This window comes from Hemicordylus capensis, chromosome 4 (assembly GCF_027244095.1).
Source record: "Hemicordylus capensis ecotype Gifberg chromosome 4, rHemCap1.1.pri, whole genome shotgun sequence".
NCBI classification, from domain to species: Eukaryota; Metazoa; Chordata; class Lepidosauria; order Squamata; family Cordylidae; genus Hemicordylus; species Hemicordylus capensis.
In genome coordinates, this window is record NC_069660.1 from 6502751 (window position 1) to 6521251 (window position 18501).

The following is an 18501-nucleotide window of genomic DNA, read 5'->3' on the forward strand; positions in this document are numbered from 1 at the left end:
GGCCAATTCTGGACATGCGACAATTGTACTCTAAGTCCATGAGTACAGCTGGTTATAGATTGCATAAATTAGGGATGTGCACGCTGAGGTCGTGCACAGGTTTGGAGCTGAAATGGTTTGGACGCTGTGATGCACATGGCACCACGCATGTGCGGGCACCATTTCCTGACCACGCAAATGACGCCCATGTGATTAAAAAAACCCTCTGCAGAGTTCAATGAGACTTGTACATCAGATTGCACCCTCAAAACAGGCAGGTCATAAAAATTTAGCATAAATTTGGATTTACATGAGCACATGTGTGCAGTGCTGTCACAGCAAATTCAAAAATGCAGGTGCTCTCTCCAAGACACTTCCCATAGCCACACCCACCCTAACAATCACACCCCATAGCCACACCCACTCCAATAGCCACCCCCCCCACTTAGATGAAAGTAAAGTGTGTTGTCGAATCGATGAAGACTCCTGTAGATGCAGTAATTTGAGATTCTTTTAATGAAAGGCGATATAGAAATGTAACAATAAATTAATTAATTTATCAAGAATACGCAACTCTATACCTGCTTTCCTGGGAGTAAGCCCCATTAAATTCAATGGGACTTACTTCTGAATAGACATGCATAGGATTGCATGGGTCTGCTCTAAACATACAGTTCAGTTAATGGAAGATTAAAGTGTGATTCAGTCATTATGATAAATGAGTGTTTTTGTGTGAATGACTGTGCCTGTGCTCATTTTAAAAGTGAACCCGGACACAGGCCCTTCAAATTCAATGGTCCAGATAGGAAGTTCACCTGCACTCAGCATAACCTGTGAATGACTGTACCTGTGTACACTGACTGTACACTCGTTGAATTATGAGTGTTGAACATGACGTGTGAATGGGGCTTAAGTGATTGCTATTTTATATTCATTATTGCGTTAAACAAATTACAGACGTAGCTTTAAATACAACTTTTAGGAAACTAAAAGCTAGTGCAAAATGGGCAGCTAGAGTTTTATCTGGAGCTGCCCGGTGGGAGCACATCACACCCATTTTGAAAGAGCTGCACTGGCTGCCAGTTTGTTTCCGAGTCCAATTCAAGGTGCTGGCTTTGACCTTTAAAGCCCTTAATGGCTTGGTCCCCGGATACCTGAGGGACCGCCTGCTCCCAAGGGTTGCTGCCCGCTTGTCGAGGTCATCTGAGGGGGCTCTGCTGCGGGTGCCGCCAGTGAGGGAGGCTCTGCTGTCGTGCACACGGGACGGGGCCTTCTCTGTTACTGCCCCCAAACTCTAGAATGCTCTCCCGGTGGCTATTCGCTCCTCAGTCTCCATCACAGCTTTTAGAAAGCATGTGAAATCTTGGCTTTTTAACGATTGTCTCTACTGCTGCTTCTTTGTATTTCGTACAGTTTTTAGGCTTGTATTTTAAATCTTTTTAGTCAGATTTGTTTTATATTTTAGCTTAATATTTTAATTGTCATTTTTATAGTGTGTGTGTGTGTGTGTGTGTGTGTGTGTGTGTGTGTGTGTAAACCGCCTGGGGATTGTTTTAATGAAAGGCGGTATAGAAATTTAACATTAAAATAAATAAAATTAAAATAAGCCGACAGATCTGAACTTGGGAGAGCCGCGTCTCTGCTGAAGCCCCGAAGGGGGAAAAGAACAGGGCCGGGGACCCTTCCGGTCTCTCCCTGCGCCGCTACCCCACCGTATGCCCAGCCCGTAGGTGGCGCGTAGAGATCCAGGGGTGTAGCTAGGGAGGGGCGGCTGTGTTTGCCCCTCTCCTTGGCGGCCCCCTGGAGTGAGGGAGATAATAAAGAAAACAGGGAGGGATGGAGCTGGGGGCCCCTCAGGGACCTGGGAGCCCGGGGTCTTTGAACCCATCTGCTCCATCATAGCCCTCCATCTCAGCCGCCCTTTATTGGGAGATGAGGGCTGCTGCAGTCCCGCAAAGGCTGGAGAGCCTCAGGCTGAGCTCCGCTCCCCCGCCCCCAAAAAACTCCAACTCCCAGGAGGCCACGCGGGCGAAGCAAGGGACGCATGCGGGGGCACAGGCTCCGCGAAGCTCCGCCCTGACGCTTAGAGACCCGGGGGTGCTCAGCAGCAGAGAGGCTGCCGCGCTAGAGAGGCCGTGAGTGTGTGGCGGTGCAGAGGAGAGGAGCCCGCTTCCGCTTCCGGCCAGCCTCGCTCTGGTTCCTGCGGCTGGCGGCCGAGCCTTGTGCCTCCGCCATATTGTCTGTGTGAGGCCGGCGAGTGAGTGAGGGAGAGAGCCAGTGAGGGGGGAGAGCGCGCGCAGGAGGCAGGAAGGCGCGGCGGCCGCCCCAGGTAACCGCGGCAGAGGGGTGGCTGGCTGGCTGGCTGGCGGGAGGGAGAGGCGGGTGGGCGGGAAGCTGAGAGGAGGGGGGGGACAGTGGCCCCTCCCCCTCTCTCCCCTTCTCCCCCCCGCGGCCGACCACATAAACCCGAGGGGGGTGGAGGAAGGTAAGGGCCTCTCCCCCCCCATCAAGCGCAGCCTCAAGCGGGGGGGGGGTCTCCTTCCTCGTGAAGCGGCTCCTGCGCCCCCTCCCCCCCGGGAGCTGCACGGTGGCGGAGTTCCTTGGGGGGAGGGGCTGTCCTTCCTGAGTGGGTGGGGCTCCTGCCCGGGTGGGGGGGCGGGCTTGTCTCTCCCCACCCTTCTGCACAGAAGGTCCCTTCTTTCCTCTCTCAAGCAGCTGCGTAGTGGGAAGCTCCCCTCGGGTGGGTTGGGGGGGACCCCTCCCCACCCACCCACCCCACCCCCATGTGGGGCAAGGATGAAGGGGAGAGGGTCCCCATAGGGATCTTCACCTGCCCTCTTGGGTGAAAGGTGCCCCTCCCCAGGATGCCAGGCTCCTCTTGTGATAGAGGATCTCCCCTCTTCCACCACCCTCTGCCCCTGGGGGTATATTGGAGCTACTCCTTGCATGCTTGGATAGCACGATTTGGGATGTAGGCAGTGATTTCTTCTTCTTTTTTAATGGTGGGCAGTGTGAAAGAAGGCTCACCTCTTTGTAAGGCCTGCAGTGGCTTTTCTGAATAGTGTCTTGGTGGGGGTGGGGCACGCCATTGCAGACAAGGAGGAGATGCCTCTGTCAAGGGGGTCAGTGGAGAGCACTCAGCACAGGAGGCCCCAAACCTGCCTGCCCTTGCCAAAGATATTGCCTCCACTCTGCTTATTGGGGCATATTTATCTGTGTAAGGGAGTTTACACTTGAGGTTCACCAGTGTGTAAGCCTGAGCATCTTCCAGAGGGACTGTAAAAGTGTTATGTTTGGATAAATGATGAGTGATGAGGTCTAAGTGGCGGGCAACATGCAGCCTAGTTAATCATAACTAAGCACTGTTGGAATCAGTGAAACAATGTAGCCATGACTAATTTAACTCCCATTAGTTTCAGTTGAGCTTAGTCTGGGCGTGTTGCTCAGAGTGTGTGAATCTGCATTTTTAAAAACTTGTCATAAAGTTTTTTTATTTGGGTTTTTGTACATAGGGCCGTTCACAAATATTTGGTAAATCATAAGGGGAAGAGTACTTATGGCAAATATTTTGTAGATTCCTTGCTTCTGTGCTTATGAGAGTCATAAGGATTGTCTTGCTGGATCAGACCAAGGTCTGTCTATAGCATCCTGTTTCCAGCAGTGGGCAGCCAGGTGCCTCTTGGCACTCAGCAGAGTAGAGCATGCAGATAATGGTCCTATCCTCTTGTTTGTCCCTAGCACCTGGTATTCAGAGGTAAACTGCACAAGGAGTTTCCCTTTTCCTGTTGAGACTAATAATGGTTGGCTGGTTGAGCCATCCTCCATGAACATATCCAATCCTGGTTGAACGCAGTGCTCTTCTCTCACAATCCCTTCTCTAGAACACCTCATTTGCTTGGTCTTGTAGCGGCTTTCCACCTTCTCATGGGGTAGCAAGTCCATATCGTGCTCTGTATACTGACACATTTCTGTGATTACAAAGGAGTGGTCTTCCTTCTTCACCTTAGTACTGTGATGCTCTTCATCCCATTCTACAGCCGATTGTTTGACAGCCAAGTTAGATGCATCGAGGCAGTCCAGATGTATTTTATTAATGTATGTGCCCCATTCACATATTAAGTGGAGAGTTACTTTAAAAAAAAACTTGAAATTGAGTGTGTGTGGGGGGGGGAAGCAATATGATCACTACAGTGGAGATTTGTGCTGTTTCTTATCTTCTCAAAAATGGCAGTAGAAAGGAGATTTCTGGAGAGGAGATCTCTGTGGTGCTGGGTGTCCTGCTCACCAAAGGGCTGGGGGTGCTCACTACTGGTGAACTGGCATGTGGATTTGTAGATGTCTTCACATGGCTAGGTCTCACACTTGGTTTAGCCCTGAGAATCCACCTCCTATCAGTACTCTGATGATGATGATCCTTGAAGTGTTTCTTGTTAAGTGTACAAATCCTGCAGGTGCCTATTCTAGTTTCTCTATGTTCGTCTGTTGGCTTCTTTTTTGTGGGAAGGTGACATTATTTATTTACATTTCTAGCCTGCCGTATACCCAAAGGTCCCAGAGCGGGTTACAATAAAACCAATATAAAGCATAATTAAAATTCAGCATCATAAAATCAAAAATACAGTAAAAAAAATACAGTGCCTGAGAGGGGAATAACCACTACTTCTCTAGTCAAAGGCCAGGGTAAAGAGGTGCGTCGTCACCATTCTCCTGAATGTGCACAATGTCGGAGTTTGGTGCACCTTAGAGGGGAGGGCATTCCACAACCTAGGGGCCACCACAGAGAAAGCCCTCTCACGTGCCCGTACCCCTTTAACGTCTGACAGTGGTAGTACTACCAAGAGGGTCTCTCCTACGATCTTAACTGACAGGCAGGTCTATATGGGAGAAGGTGTTTCTTCAGGTATTTGGGGCCCAGGTTGTTCAGGGCTTTATAAGTCAGTGTGAAAACCTTGAATCTGGCTTGGTGGCAAATTGGCAACCAGTGCAGTTCCTTTAAGAATGGCATGATGTGCATCTGGCCAGTAGTGCCCATCATAAGTCTTGCTGCTGCATTTTGCACTAGTTGCAGCCTCCGAACCGTCTTCAGGGGCAGCACCACATAAAGTGCATTACAATAGTCTAGTCTGGACGTTACCAGAGCATGGATCACTGTGGCCAGGCTATCTCTGTCCAGAAAGGGTCATAGCTGGCGGTCAAGCCTGAATTGAAAATAGGCACTCCTGGCCACCGTTGCCACCTGGGCCTCCAGCAACGAATCCAGGAGTATCCCCAAGCTACATACCTGTTCCTTCTGGGTTACTACCATCCCCTCAAGAACAAAGTCTCTTCACTTCATGGACTTGAGAGCCCCTGACACACAGCACCTTCAACTTATCTGGATTCAGTTTCAATTTATTGGTCCACATCCAGCTCATTACCGCCTCCAGGCAACAGTCAAGCACCTCAACCACCTCTCCTGATTGAGATGGAATAGATAGTTAGAACTGGACATCATCAGCATAATGGTGGCACCTCAGGCCAAACCTCCTGATGACCTCTCCCAGCAGCTTCATATAGATGTTAAAAAACATAGGGGATAGGATCGACCCCTGCGGAACCCCACAGGTCAACTCCCAGGGGACTGAACAGAATTCCCCCATGGCAACTCTTTGATATTGACCCTGGAGATAGGAGCGAAACCACCGCAATGCAGTGCCTCCAACCCTCAACTCTCGAAGCCTTTCCAAAAGGATCCCATGGTCAATGGTATCAAAAGCCACTGAGAGATTGAGGAGAACCCACAGGGTAACATTGCCCCTCTCCCGGTAAAGGTCATCAACCAGGGTGACCAAGGCCGTTTTGGTGCCATGACCAGGCCTGAAGCCAGCCTGGAATGGATCCAAATAATCAGCTTCCTCCAAGGATGCTTGAATTTGAGTCACCACCACCTTCTTGAGTACCTGGCCAAGGAAGGGTATATTTGTTATTCAATACTTATTACTATGTATAAGATGTATACAGCTCATACAAAATGGCAATCCCAGTGCCTGAGGGGACATCCCCCCACCAACTGTTCATGATGGTTTTTCCCCATAGCCAGCTGCATGTGGAAATGTCCATGTGTAGTTGAGTGGTGGTGGTCCTTTCTTGTATCACCATAGGTGGGGTGTAGGGGACTCCTGGTTTTTATGGGGTCCCACTGTTAGCTGAATATTAAGATATGTGTCTCTCTCAGGATACTTTTCTCCCTTAGTCTTAGGGGAGACTTGTACTAGTAGGGGGTTTAGTGGTGCTGCAAGCATTAAGTATTAGATTAATCAACTAAAGTTATAATTGATCAATTGGTGGGGTAGTAGTTCTAAGCAGTGAGGGCAAATTTTAATCTCTGAGGTTGAGAATTTAGGGCACTTTTGTGACTGTAGGTCTTCAGGCTATTTTAATTTTGTTATGTTGCTATAATAGGAATCACAAAGGATGGCCTTTCCTAACAATGAGTGATCACTTGTATTAAACTGTGAGGTCTCTAGTTTCCTTCAGTATCTCAGAAAAGTACCTATATTGAGGGTATTGTGACCGATAGATTTATTTAAATTTAATCAATTTAAACTGTCTGAAAACATTTTTAATTGTGCGTTATCACCCAATATAGTAGTGCTTGTCAGCATACGACAACACAGTTAAAAGGCAATAATAAAATCAAAATAGAAAGCACAATAGCAGGGGATAGGAGATAAGGTTAAGAGTGTGGCACACCCCAAGCTATAGGGAGTCATATAGGTAACAGACCAAACACCCAGAAGGCCAAAGGCCTGCTGTAAGAGGGGGAAAAATGTTCATTTTGTTACAAAAGGTCAGTAAGGAAGGGACCATGTGGCTTTCTTGGGACAGGGGGTTCCACAGTGTGTGGCCGCAGAGAAGGTCCAGTCACGCATCCCTATCAACTAAAACTAATGACAGGTGACTTAATATAGAAGCTTCATCCTTAATTTTTGTAGTGGGGCTTCTCCCTTTATCTGATGGTAGGATGACCCTTTTGTGTATAATGAATTACTCCTCTAGTGAAAGCTTCTGCTGTCCCATGTCTGCATGAGGGAAAGGTTCTCCTTCCCCCAACCACAATATTTAGTAGGATAGAGTAAGACTAATCCTGGTTTGAAAGTCTTCGCTAGGTTGTAAGGGAGGGAGGGTGACAAAGGGTCAAACAATTGTGTAACTGTTTATTGTCTTTGAGGAAGATAGGAATGGGTGTTCAGTTGTAGTTTACCAGCTTTCCAACTGGCCATGCCTTGGGAGTGGTCATCTCTCTAGTATCTTATCTAGAAGAGGGTGAGGGTTATGTAGGGCATACTATTTCCTTAATCTCAACTAGCCTCCCCTTTTTACAAAGCAGGGAAGCAAATCTGATTAGTTTTTCCAGTCTCACTCTCTTCTGAACCCATTCCAAAATTCGGGAGGCAGTCAAATGTTCTCATTTGAAATTAATAATTTCAGGATGTGAATACAAGCCATAAATACAATTAGTTTATTGTAATATTATCCATGCACCAGTGTTGGTTGCTAATACCCAGTGAACAATTTGTAATCACATTTGTCCTTATGCAAGATAGTATCCCCCTTTTCAAGCTATATTTGGACCTCATTTGCTGTGTATGCAGGGAGAGACTGTTTGAAAAACGTTCCTATGGTTCAGGGTACGAGACACAGCACTCTCCACATGGCCAGCAGAAGCAAGATAAGCAAGCAGATGCTTGCTTTGTTTTGCTTGTTCAGTTTCAGAATATGGACTGCAGAATCCTGTCTATATTACGTTTAAAGATCACTTGGCCTTTAAGGTCTCTCAGTGAAGCATTCATTGCTGTGGTAATCAAGTCCATCCACCTTGCTGCTGGTCGTCCTCTTCTTCTGTTTCCTTCAACTTTCCCCAGCATCATGGACTTCTCAAGGGAGCTGGGTCTTCGCATAATGTTTGCGAAATATGATAGTTTGAGCCTGGTCATTTGTGCCTTGAGTGGAAATTTTGGATTGATTTGTTCTATGATCCATTTGTTTGTTTTCCTGGCTGTCCATGGTATCCTCAAAAGTCTTCTCCAGCAGCAGAGTTCAAAACTGTTAATGCTTTTTAAAATCTTGCTTCTTCAAAGTCCAGCTTTTGCATCCACAGAGTGTCATGGGGCAAACCATTGTAATGATCATAGCAGGGTCTTAATCTGTTCTCCTCCTGCCAATAGGAGAGCACCATTGGCCTGTGCACCCAAGCAAGGCAAAATTGATTGCCCTGGAAATAGTGGATGTTCCCGTTATTTGTACAGTAGAGGTTTAGACCCCAAGGAGCTCTCTTGCTGTTGATGAAAGTTAGCTTTCAAAATCTTGATTAGAATCATTAGGTGCTGGCAGAACAGAGTTTTGCAAACAGTCGGCTTTCAAATCCTTCAATGTGAACCCAAGCAACCTTGAGCAGCACTTAACACTTATAGTGTGTAACATCCAGAATGGAACAGGTTGTGTACTAATAAGCCTGGGAAGCTTGTGTGCTGAATGAACTTGAAAGGTGGTGTTGGATCTTAATGGCCTCAAAAATGTGGTCCCTCAAAGTCATAAGAACGTAGGACACTAACCTCTACTGAGTTGGACTATTGGCCCATCTAACTCCATATTGTCTATTCTGGCTGGCAGCAGCTCTCCAGGGTTTCAGACAGGAGTCTTTCCCAGCCCTGCTTGCAGATGCCAATGGAATTGAACCTGGGACCGTCTGTGTGCAAAGCAGATGCTCTACCACTGCTTCCCGGCATGAATTCTTAAAGTCTACATGTAGCCAGCAAATGCATGAAATGCTGCTGGCCAACTTTCTCTTGTTTAACTCCACTCCCTTTCCCCAGAAGCCCTGTCCCATTCAGAGCCCCCAAAGGCATGACTTTACTAGTGAACATATTAAAAAAATGTGTAGCCATGTCACACATGATTACATATGTCGTCGCAGTGCATGCAGTGGCTGGTGCATGTTGTCAAACTATGGGTGGTGTTTTAATTAAGTGTATTGCACGTGAGAATTACTTGCTTTGTTGAATTACTTCCATAAAGATCTGCCCTACTTTCCCCTTCCCTAATTTTCCCTTCCAATAAGGGAAATGTGCACAGTTGATACCCTCATCTCAGTATAAGAGTCTTGTAATCAAACATGCATATTTTTCTTCCACTAAAATGCCCAGATCCCCCTGCAGGCTTGAACATTTGAGCCTCCAGAACATTTTGCACATTATCACAGTGCAACTTGAGTCTTGTGAGTTAGCCTCCTGGAACAAATTGCTAGTTTCTCCAGCAAGCAGCTGAGTTTGTACTTGGGTAAGTGTGATCTCTGCCTGCAGATCCAAATTCTGTGCTCACTAAAGCATGCAGATTAATCTTGTATAGGTTTTCTAAGTCCTGTTTCCTGCCAAGCTTCTATATTTGGGCAGGAGAGCTGATCTTGTGGTAACATGCATGAATTGTCTGTTTTGCTAAGCAAGGTCCACCTTGGTTTGCATTTGGATGGGAGACTATATGTGAGCATTATATGATATTCCCCTTAGCTAACAGGACCATAGTTGAGTGAAAGAGCATCTCAGAAGGTCCCGGGTTCAGTCCCTGGTAGCATCTCTAGGTAAGGCTGGGAGAACCTCCTGCCTGTAACCTTGGATAGCTGCTGCAAGTCAGTGTAGATGATACTGGGCTAGATGGACCAGTGGTCTGACCAGCTACCTATGTTCCTATTTCAAATGTTGGATGTAAAATGACAGTACAGGATTGGTATGATGGGCATAGAAATTGAAGTAGTAGGGGAGAAGAAAATATTTTGGAAAGGCAAATGGCAGATGTGCAGTCCACCTGCACCAGAATAATTGCCAACATTTTTAGACTGCTCTTCTGCAGCTGTGCAATGTATTTAGATGCTGAAGTTCTCAAGAAACTTGGATCTGCAGGACTATTCTCTTTGTGAAGTGCACACACTGAAGCTTAGAGATTGGCTTCTGTTCATTTCACTCCTGGTTTGTTCTGTTCACTTGCATTTAATTATGAAAAACTTCATGCTTGGCTCTCAGCAAGTGTGCCTAAATTATTTGCCACTACAGATCATAAAGTGTGAAAAATAGGGTGAGTGAGAAATGCCCTACTGAGATGAGTCAAGGAAGTTTGCATCCTTCTAGAAATGCTGTTTGCACTAGTTGAGGAGGTGGGGAGATGGCGCACCGTCATCTTTGCATTTTCGTACCATTTCAGGAAACTGTAATGGTTAGAAGTGTGCTTTCTAAATAAAAATCATGGCTCGAAGTTTTATAATTAGTTTAATTTCTCACCTTTTCCGTTCCAAAGGTGGGTACCAGTACTTTAAAACATGCTAAATAAGATACTTTAATATTTGGGTACTAATTTTAGAACTTTTGTTGAAAGGAGTTTAATATTTGCCACTTGAGTAACCTTAAGGGAGAGTCCTTTATTTTAAGGTAATCTAGATCAGGGATTCTCAGCGTTGGGTCCCCAGATGTTATTGGACTTCAACTCCCATAATCCCCAACCAAAGGCCACTGGGGCTGGGATTATGGGAGTTGAAGTCCAAAACATCTGGGGACCCAACGTTGAGAACCCCTGATCTAGATCATTGGCCTTAAACTGGTAGGTCAGGATTGGCACGTGGATCATGCTGTGGCTCAGATCATGCAGTGACCTAAGGTCTGCTGCAATAATGGATACAATCCTCGTTTCATATCTTGGCTTGCTTGCAAACTGGTATCTATATTAGCTTAACATCGCCAGGTTTAGATATCATGACAAATCCTAGCTTGTTGTAAACCATGAAAGGAAGTTGAAAACGTTCTCCCCCCACATGCAAATGTGAGGGGGTGTATGTGAACCCAAGGCTCATGATTATCATGCTAAACATGGTTTTGTGTGATGTCTGAAATGGACGAAACACTAACTGCAAAAGAGGGCTGTGCTACTATTAATAGTTGTGAGGCATTCAGCAGGTGCAACTTCTCACCTGCATCTGTCAAGTTGTACTTGACAAACTTCCTCTTTGTTACAACTGCGAAGGTACAAGAATCTCATTATCCTCCATCTGGTCATCTAGCTCTTAAGAACAATGATATGTATGGTGAAAAGTTAAAGGTAGGGCGGGGAGGGGTGAAGAGTGGATTCTGGTTCTTGAGCAAAAATGGCTGAACTTCTTTACCATGAGCCCCACCACCTGTTAAGATCACCTGGAGAGGTTCTTCTGTGGTTGCCACCAACTCATCTGGTGGCTGCTCAATAACGGGCCTTCTCCGTTGCTGCCCCTGGACTTTGGAATGTGCTCCCTGTTGAACTAAAAGCCTCCTCATCTCTGGCAACTTTTAAAAAGGCACTGAAGACACATTTATTCACCCAGGTTTTTAATCAGATTTATAGTTTTAATATTTTTAATATTGGGTTTTAAATTCAAGTTTTGAGCAGTATAGAAATATTTTAAATAAATACATTTATTTTTGTTTTAAAGGGTTTTTTAATGTATCGAGTTTTTATAAGGTTTTGAATTTTTTTTTGCTGCTTTATTGTATTTTAAAATTTTTATTCCCAATTATTGATTGATTTTAACTATTTTATGATATTTGTGAACCGCCCTGAGCTATTCTGTAAGGGCAGTCTACAAATCGAACGAACAAATAAATAAATAATAAAATGTTACTTTTGAAGGCAGAAGCCCCTTATGATTGGCAATATTTATTTTTATCATTTTATTTTATTCAATTTCTATACCACCCTTCCAAAAATGGCTCAGGATGGTTCACACAGAGAAATAATAAATAAATAAGATGGATTCCTGTCCCCAAAGGGCTCACAATTTAAAAAGAAACATAAGATAGACACCAGCAACAGTCACTGGAGGTACTGTCCTGGGGGGTGGATAGGGCCAGTTACTCTCCCCCTGCTAAATAAAGAGAGTCACCACGTTAAAAGGTGCCTCTTTGCCATTTAGTAGGGCTGTGCACAGGCTGAATTACAGGCCTGTTCCAGATAACTATCCAGGCCACTTGTGTGCTTTGCCCACAATGCAAGGGATTGCATTGAGCCAATAATGAGTACAGTATCAACTCGATGCATTGTTGTGTGTAGCTTCTCTGAAGAAACTGGTTGGCTTAAGAACATAAGAACAGCCCTGCTGGATCAGGCCCAAGCCTATCTAGTCCAGCATCATGTTTCACACAGTGGCCCACCAGATGCCTCTGGGGAGTACACAGGCAAGAGGTATGTGCATGCCCTCACCTTCTGGGCAGCCTCACTGTTTGAAAACACTATATTCTCTTTCCTGGTACTGTCCTACAACGTCATGACATTGCCTCCTTTTCCTGGTTCATTAACAGAGGAAAACATGCCTGTGCCTGTACCCTATAAGTTACAGGGTATGGCCATCCCTCCCCCCCCCCAACCGCCGTAATGCACCAGGAAAAGGATGCAACACCATGAGGCTGCATCCTTTACTGCCACATTATTGAGCGAGACCAGGAAGGAAACACAACATTTTGAAATGCTACCGCCATGGTTACCCAGTTCTTCAAAGAAGCTGGATCTTCGCTAAAGGTAAGCCCACCCCCACCCAATGCTTTTCAGTACAATACTGATATGAGGTGGCATTGTATTGAATCATTCCCTGATGACATGATATTTTTTCATCAGAATCATTGATGATGAAAAATACTTTGATAGGGCTTACATTGCCTCAACCCAGTTATTGGCTCAATGCAATGCGCAACCCTAATATTTAGTCTTATTTATTTATATACCGCTCTTCCAAACGTGGCTCAGAGTGGTTTATATTCAAATAAAAAACCAATTAAAATCAGATTAAAGGTAAAATTAGATAAAGTTAAAAGAAAATATAATTAAAAGCCAGGCTAAAAAGATGGGTCTTTATGGCTATCCTGAAGGCCTCCAACAAAGACAATCTCATCAAGAAAGAACATTGTGACTGTTCTTACTAGTAGCAGCTAAAATTTCATAGCAAAAGTATGAAAATGGTAAGTATCCTGGATGTTATTCTGTGCTTAAAAAGAAAAACATGGGACTTTGAAATAATGGGAGGTGAGCAATAACCAATATTCAAATAAGAGACAGAAGACTGGATGAATTTATTGCAGTATGGTGCCCATTTACTGTCTCTCTTAAGCATTCCATGTATGAATATATGAATATGAAATAGGAGGTAGAAAATGTTTCGAATGACATTTTACTTTAAATATCCCCCCAAATTCAGAAATATTTAAAATTCGGCTAGTTTTATTTATTCGATTTCCTTCCAGAATGGCTCAGGGTGGTTTACATTAAAGCAAAACAATTAAAATCAATTAGCAGTTAAAAACAGAGGTTGTAAAACACCATAAAACAATAGCAGCTAAAACATTCAAAACAGATTAAAAAACCCTGAAAAACCAGGTTACAACGTTAAAACCATTTACAACAATTTAAAAACCCTGGAAGGCCAGGCCAAACAGACAGTTTTGAGGGCTCTGCTGAAGGCCAATAAATAATTCAGATTATGGATTTCTGCAGGGAATGCATTCCACAGCTTAGGAGCAGCTACAGAGAAGGCCCGCTTCTGAGTCGCCACCGGACGTACCGGTGGTAGCTGGAGACAGACCTCTTCAGATGACCTTAATGTGCGGTGGGGATCATGTATAAGAAGGTGCTCTCTAAGGTAACCTGAACCTAAGCCATTCAGGGCTTTAAAGGTAATAACCAGCACTTTATATTTTGCCTGGAAACATATCGGCAGCCTGTGCAACTGTTTTAAAGCAGGCATAATATGGTCTCTCCGGGTTGTCCCAGAGACCAATCTGGCTGCCGCATTTTGTACATAGTTTGGAAACTTCAGTTAGTTCAAAGGCAGCCCCACGTAGAATACCCTGCAATAGACAAGCCGGGAGGTTACCACCTGGTGCACCACTGTTTTGAGGTTGTCCTCTTCAAGGAATGGACGCAGCTGTCGAATCAGCCGAAACTAATAGAAAGCACTCCTGGCCATAGCCTCCACCTGAGATACCAGGGTGAGGCCTGGGTCCAGGGGTACTCCCAACCTGTGTACCTGCTCCTTCCAGGGGAGTGCATATTTGTGGTGTGGTGTTCATAATATTTGGTTTTTCTCACACAGTATAGGAGGTCATCTGTAACAATGGGTTAGAAGCAGGGCAACTTAGAAACGGCATGAAAAGTTTGATTTCTAGTCCTCTCCAGCCCTTGGGCTTGGAGGGGTTGACGAGATAAAGTACCTGATTTACATTGATATAAGGCAGATAAATAATTATTGCCCCATGCCTGCTTGACTGCCTTAGTTACAAGCCAGCCAAAGCAAAGCAAGTATGCCCTGTTGCAAGTGCTTCCAGAAAACATGCAAGCTCAGATTCAACTGTCTTAGGCATCTGAGATGCTCACACTATTATCTAAGCTAGTGATCTTCACTATTTTTCAAGCAGGGGCCAGGGCCCTTTAAGAGAGGTACAGCCCTCTCTTAACAGTTCTAGGAGGAAAGCACTGGGAAGGGCTTCACTTTCCAGCACTCTGTGTACACTTTCCAAGAGGTGCAGGGGCTCAAGAGGGCTTTCCCATAATGGAGCATCCCCTGGCACTGGGTAGCGCAGCATTGCATGGTGGGAGCAGTCATCTCCACGTGCTGCCAGAGGGACTGTGCGGAGTATTCAGCTTTGACTAAAGCTTCACACAGCCCCCCCGTAAATTTTTTTACAGGTAGCCACACTTAGGGTTGATGTGGACTGCCACTGGGCCCTGGACCTTACAATGAAGAATGTTGGTCTAAGCTGTTGGTGGCTACTCTTGATACAGCTAGGCAATAATCTTAACATGGGAGGAATTTGGCTTCCAAGAGAGATTCTTATATGCCTCAAATATGTAACAGGCTTGACACTTCTGCCTATTTGATTTTATTGTATGTTTATATACAATGCCCTATGGCTGAGCATAATAACTGATATTGGCATATGTCTGTTTCAACTGGCTGTGTGTAAAGCCTTCCTATATTGTGACTCTAGAGCTACAATTGTGGCTGGGGGTGCTGGGAGTTGTAGTTCAGCAACATCTGGAGGAACCCAGGTTGGGAACCACTGCTCTAGTACAATATTGAGGTGCTGAAGCTTTGCTAAGTCTAAATCTCCTTTACAGCTCGCCATTTACCTAATTGCTTAAAATGTGCATCTTCTGTCCAGATGAGTAGCTTGCCAAACCAGTTGTTCCAAACTGCCCTATAAAGTGTGGGTGGGCTTGTAAAGATGCTCTACTTCTGTGCAAGCCCTTGCAAATCCTGGCCTAAGTAATCATCCGAATTTCCATGAGACACACTTTGGTTTTTGGCAGAAGTAGGAATAAGAATTTGAATGCCAACTGTGAGGATGGTTCCAACCCATGTTGGGACCATCTCTTCTTTGCATTCTCCTTTGCTTTTGGTGGCTGCTGGAGCTCCAGACCTGATTGCCATGTTTCTTTCCAAGATCCCTTATGCACATATTGGAGCAAATGTGCTTTACTCTGTTTAACAAAAAAAAGCAGCTGAGAAAGATTTATATTTATTTATTTATGACCCATGGTCAGCTTAAAAATCAACTAGAAATAGTAGAATAAAAGAGGTTAACCAGAGGTTAATAGTTGCTAGAAAATAACATCAATCACATACAGTATGAATCAAAAACTTAACTAGCAATTGCTAACAATAAAATATAAATATAAACTAAAAATTCACGAAGAACTTATGCATGAAATAAAAAAGATGCAAGAGTAGTGGGAAAGCAGAGACGAGAGACCTTGAGGGCTGGTTATAGGATCTTCATTAGTCTGTTGTAGCTTGTGGGCTATCTATTAAGAAACAAAGACAGAGTATGATTCTGTGCTGTGGTCCAATATGCAGATGTTTTAGATTAGCAACCATATTGTGTGTGTACTTGGAAGAGAGTTGTATTGTGTTCAGTAGGGTTTACTCCCAAGTAAATTAGCCATAGCCTTTTTATGGGCAGTTCAGCTTTTCTTTTGAAGAACAGAGGAAGCTGCTTTATAGTGTCAGAAAGTACCTCCAGTATTGTCTATGCTGACTAACTGTGACTCGCCAGAGTTTCAGATGGGTCTTTCTATTCTCTACCTGCATATGCCAGGGATTGACTAGTTTTTTCCTCTTCAGAGGGATTTATGGAAACCATTTCTATCACATAGCAGGTATTGGGTATCAAGATGAGCAGTAGATGACAAGGAACTGTCCAGACAACTCGGTGACTGGAAGCAAATCTGGGTGCATTTTATGAATATCAACTGCATCTTAGATTTGGGATCAGAAGAATGTATGGATGTCGTGGTCGGAAGTGAGTGGCTTTCCCTATCTTGTGAGTGTGAAGGGGAGAGAGAGGGGTCAAGACCAGTGTTCTCTAATTTTTTTCATCTTTGTTCGGAATGAGTTTTGTTCTGGGCGGCATTATCAAGGCGGTGTGTGCACACGTGCATTCAGAGTGGGGCCTTCCTGATTCAACCTGAGCAGAATCTAAAATTAACCGAGCAGACATCCAAAAATGTGTGGGCATGCACACATACCCACCTTAGAGGGAACAGTGGTCAAGGCATGTAATGGTGGAGAATTGGCTAGGAGTCCAGGATCACAGGTGTTAATAGAGGTTATTTTGCAAGAAAGTGGAGGGAAGTAGGAAGGTGACCATCTGTCTTTAGGAAGTAGTAAGAAAATTAGATTGTGGGGTGGGGGGGTATGTGTGTTTTTGCAAAGATGAGAGATTAGCATTAGAAATTGGCACTATTGGGAAGGAAGTATGGTAGTAGTCTTGTGATGCAGTTTGGATGTAGACTTGGGAAAGAATTGCCTACTTCTAGGTAGCCAATTTTCCTGTGAGAATGGTTTCCTTCCATGTAAGTAGCTTGCTAGACTAGTTGTTCAAGCTGCAGCAAGCATTTCCATAGCTTAAGATGAAGATCCCCCTTTGAATTGTTGTACCTTTTGAATTGTTGAAAAAGGTTTCTTCCTATGGAAAAGCACAAAGCCTTAGAGCAGGGATAAGCTTGGCAGAAAGAACTGCATTTGAAACATGCCATTAGTTGGACATGCATAGCTCCTTAAAAGGCTTCTGTAAAAGGTTCACAATTGGAGTGGGCATGTTGTAGTCTGCCCTTCTGCAGTTCTTGTTAATGTTGCACAGGAGACTGCTTCCCTGGCCTCTTCATTGGCCAGTTTGGAGGGCATTTACTCCCTAACTGGACTGCAAAAAGCTTTACTTTAGGCAAAGAGGGAAGCATCCTCAATCAGGGCATCCTCCTGAGGATCTGCTTCTATCTCTGCTTGGCACAGTCTCTGGAATGCTCCAGGCTCACTACCCCCAGCCTCCTGTGGAGTGCCCAGTCTCTCGCTACCCAGCTTTGAGTCCCCCATCACTTGTCTGGGACCTCCAGTCTTCTTTACCTCCCCACCGCAGCACTTCTGATGCACAAGTGCTCTGACTTCACTTCTGGCTTGGACTTTTATTCTTTGAGGTTGGAAGCTAGTTAAGACACGTGGCAAGGTAGAGAGAGAAGGTCAGAGTTGTACATCTTGTTCAGTTTCTAGTGAGTCTTCAAGAGTGGTCATGCTTTAGCTTTGAAAAGAGTTGGAATTAAATGGGAACTGAATGAACACTTCAGTTACAGGGTTTGAAAAGTTCCAGTTGCTTGATTGGCTGGATGACAAACTTTTATGCTAGTGACTAGGAATTCTAAGTGTTTCTTTAGCCTTGGTCTACCATTTGGTCTCCTAATTAATTGTATTACAGGAATTAGACTTAAGGTTTCAAGGAAGAAATTTCTGCCCTGTCGGGATGTATGGGCAATCTTTACCAGCTGGATTTTCAAACTCAAACCTCTGTTTAAAAAAACCAGCACAGTATTTACTAAAAGTGTGTTTCCAGGTCAAATCACAAGTCTTAATTTTCCAGACAAAATGCAGCTTTGAAAACTGTTTGTAGTATACACAACTCGTGTGTGTACATATTTAAATTGTGGTCTTCCCCCATACCCCAGTCAATTTTGAGATTCCTTTGTGTTTGAAACAACACAGTATGTAATTGCAGAGGATGAAAATGATGGGCCGATGTATGGACATACAAAATTGTTCTTTATTCCTCTTCTGTACCTCTGTCTTGTGGGGCTCACTTACATTTCCATTCTTTAATAAATGTGCTGTCTCTAATTTAAACCAGTGTTTGTTAGATCTACCACGTAGAACTAAAGTTTTTTCCTCTCTAGGGAATTTGCAAACCTCTTATTTGGCTGGTGTGATCAAAATCTAGTCACACCCTATAGTCACGTGGGAGCCTTAGACGTCCAGAAATTGGGTGAATAAATCTTGCTCAGCCTTGGTAGCCATTAGAAATCTGTTGTCCTGACAGATTCTGCCCTTCTGCCGATTCAGAGTAGCAGGTGACACCTTGTCTCTGACTCTGTGGTGCTTAGGAGATACTCAGAAGTGGTATTTTTAGAAACGTTTCTGTCCTGCCTTTCTGT

The 18501-nt window shown here is 44.6% G+C and overlaps 1 protein-coding gene across 6 annotated transcripts in view; it reads left to right on the forward strand.

The window, feature by feature from the left end:
- The first annotated feature begins 2095 nt into the window (after positions 1-2095).
- The window catches only part of CSNK2A1 (casein kinase 2 alpha 1), a 55599-nt gene continuing 39193 nt past the window's right edge, over positions 2096-18501 (forward strand). For 2 of the 6 annotated variants that reach the window (XM_053247894.1, XM_053247901.1), the window contains exon 1: positions 2097-2308. The gene's annotated coding sequence lies outside the window, so the exon portion shown is untranslated. Of the gene's footprint in view, positions 2309-2444; positions 2465-13518; positions 13664-18501 lie in introns of those variants that run through there. The other 4 variants (XM_053247895.1, XM_053247900.1, XM_053247896.1 and 1 more) reach the window with 4 other exon arrangements.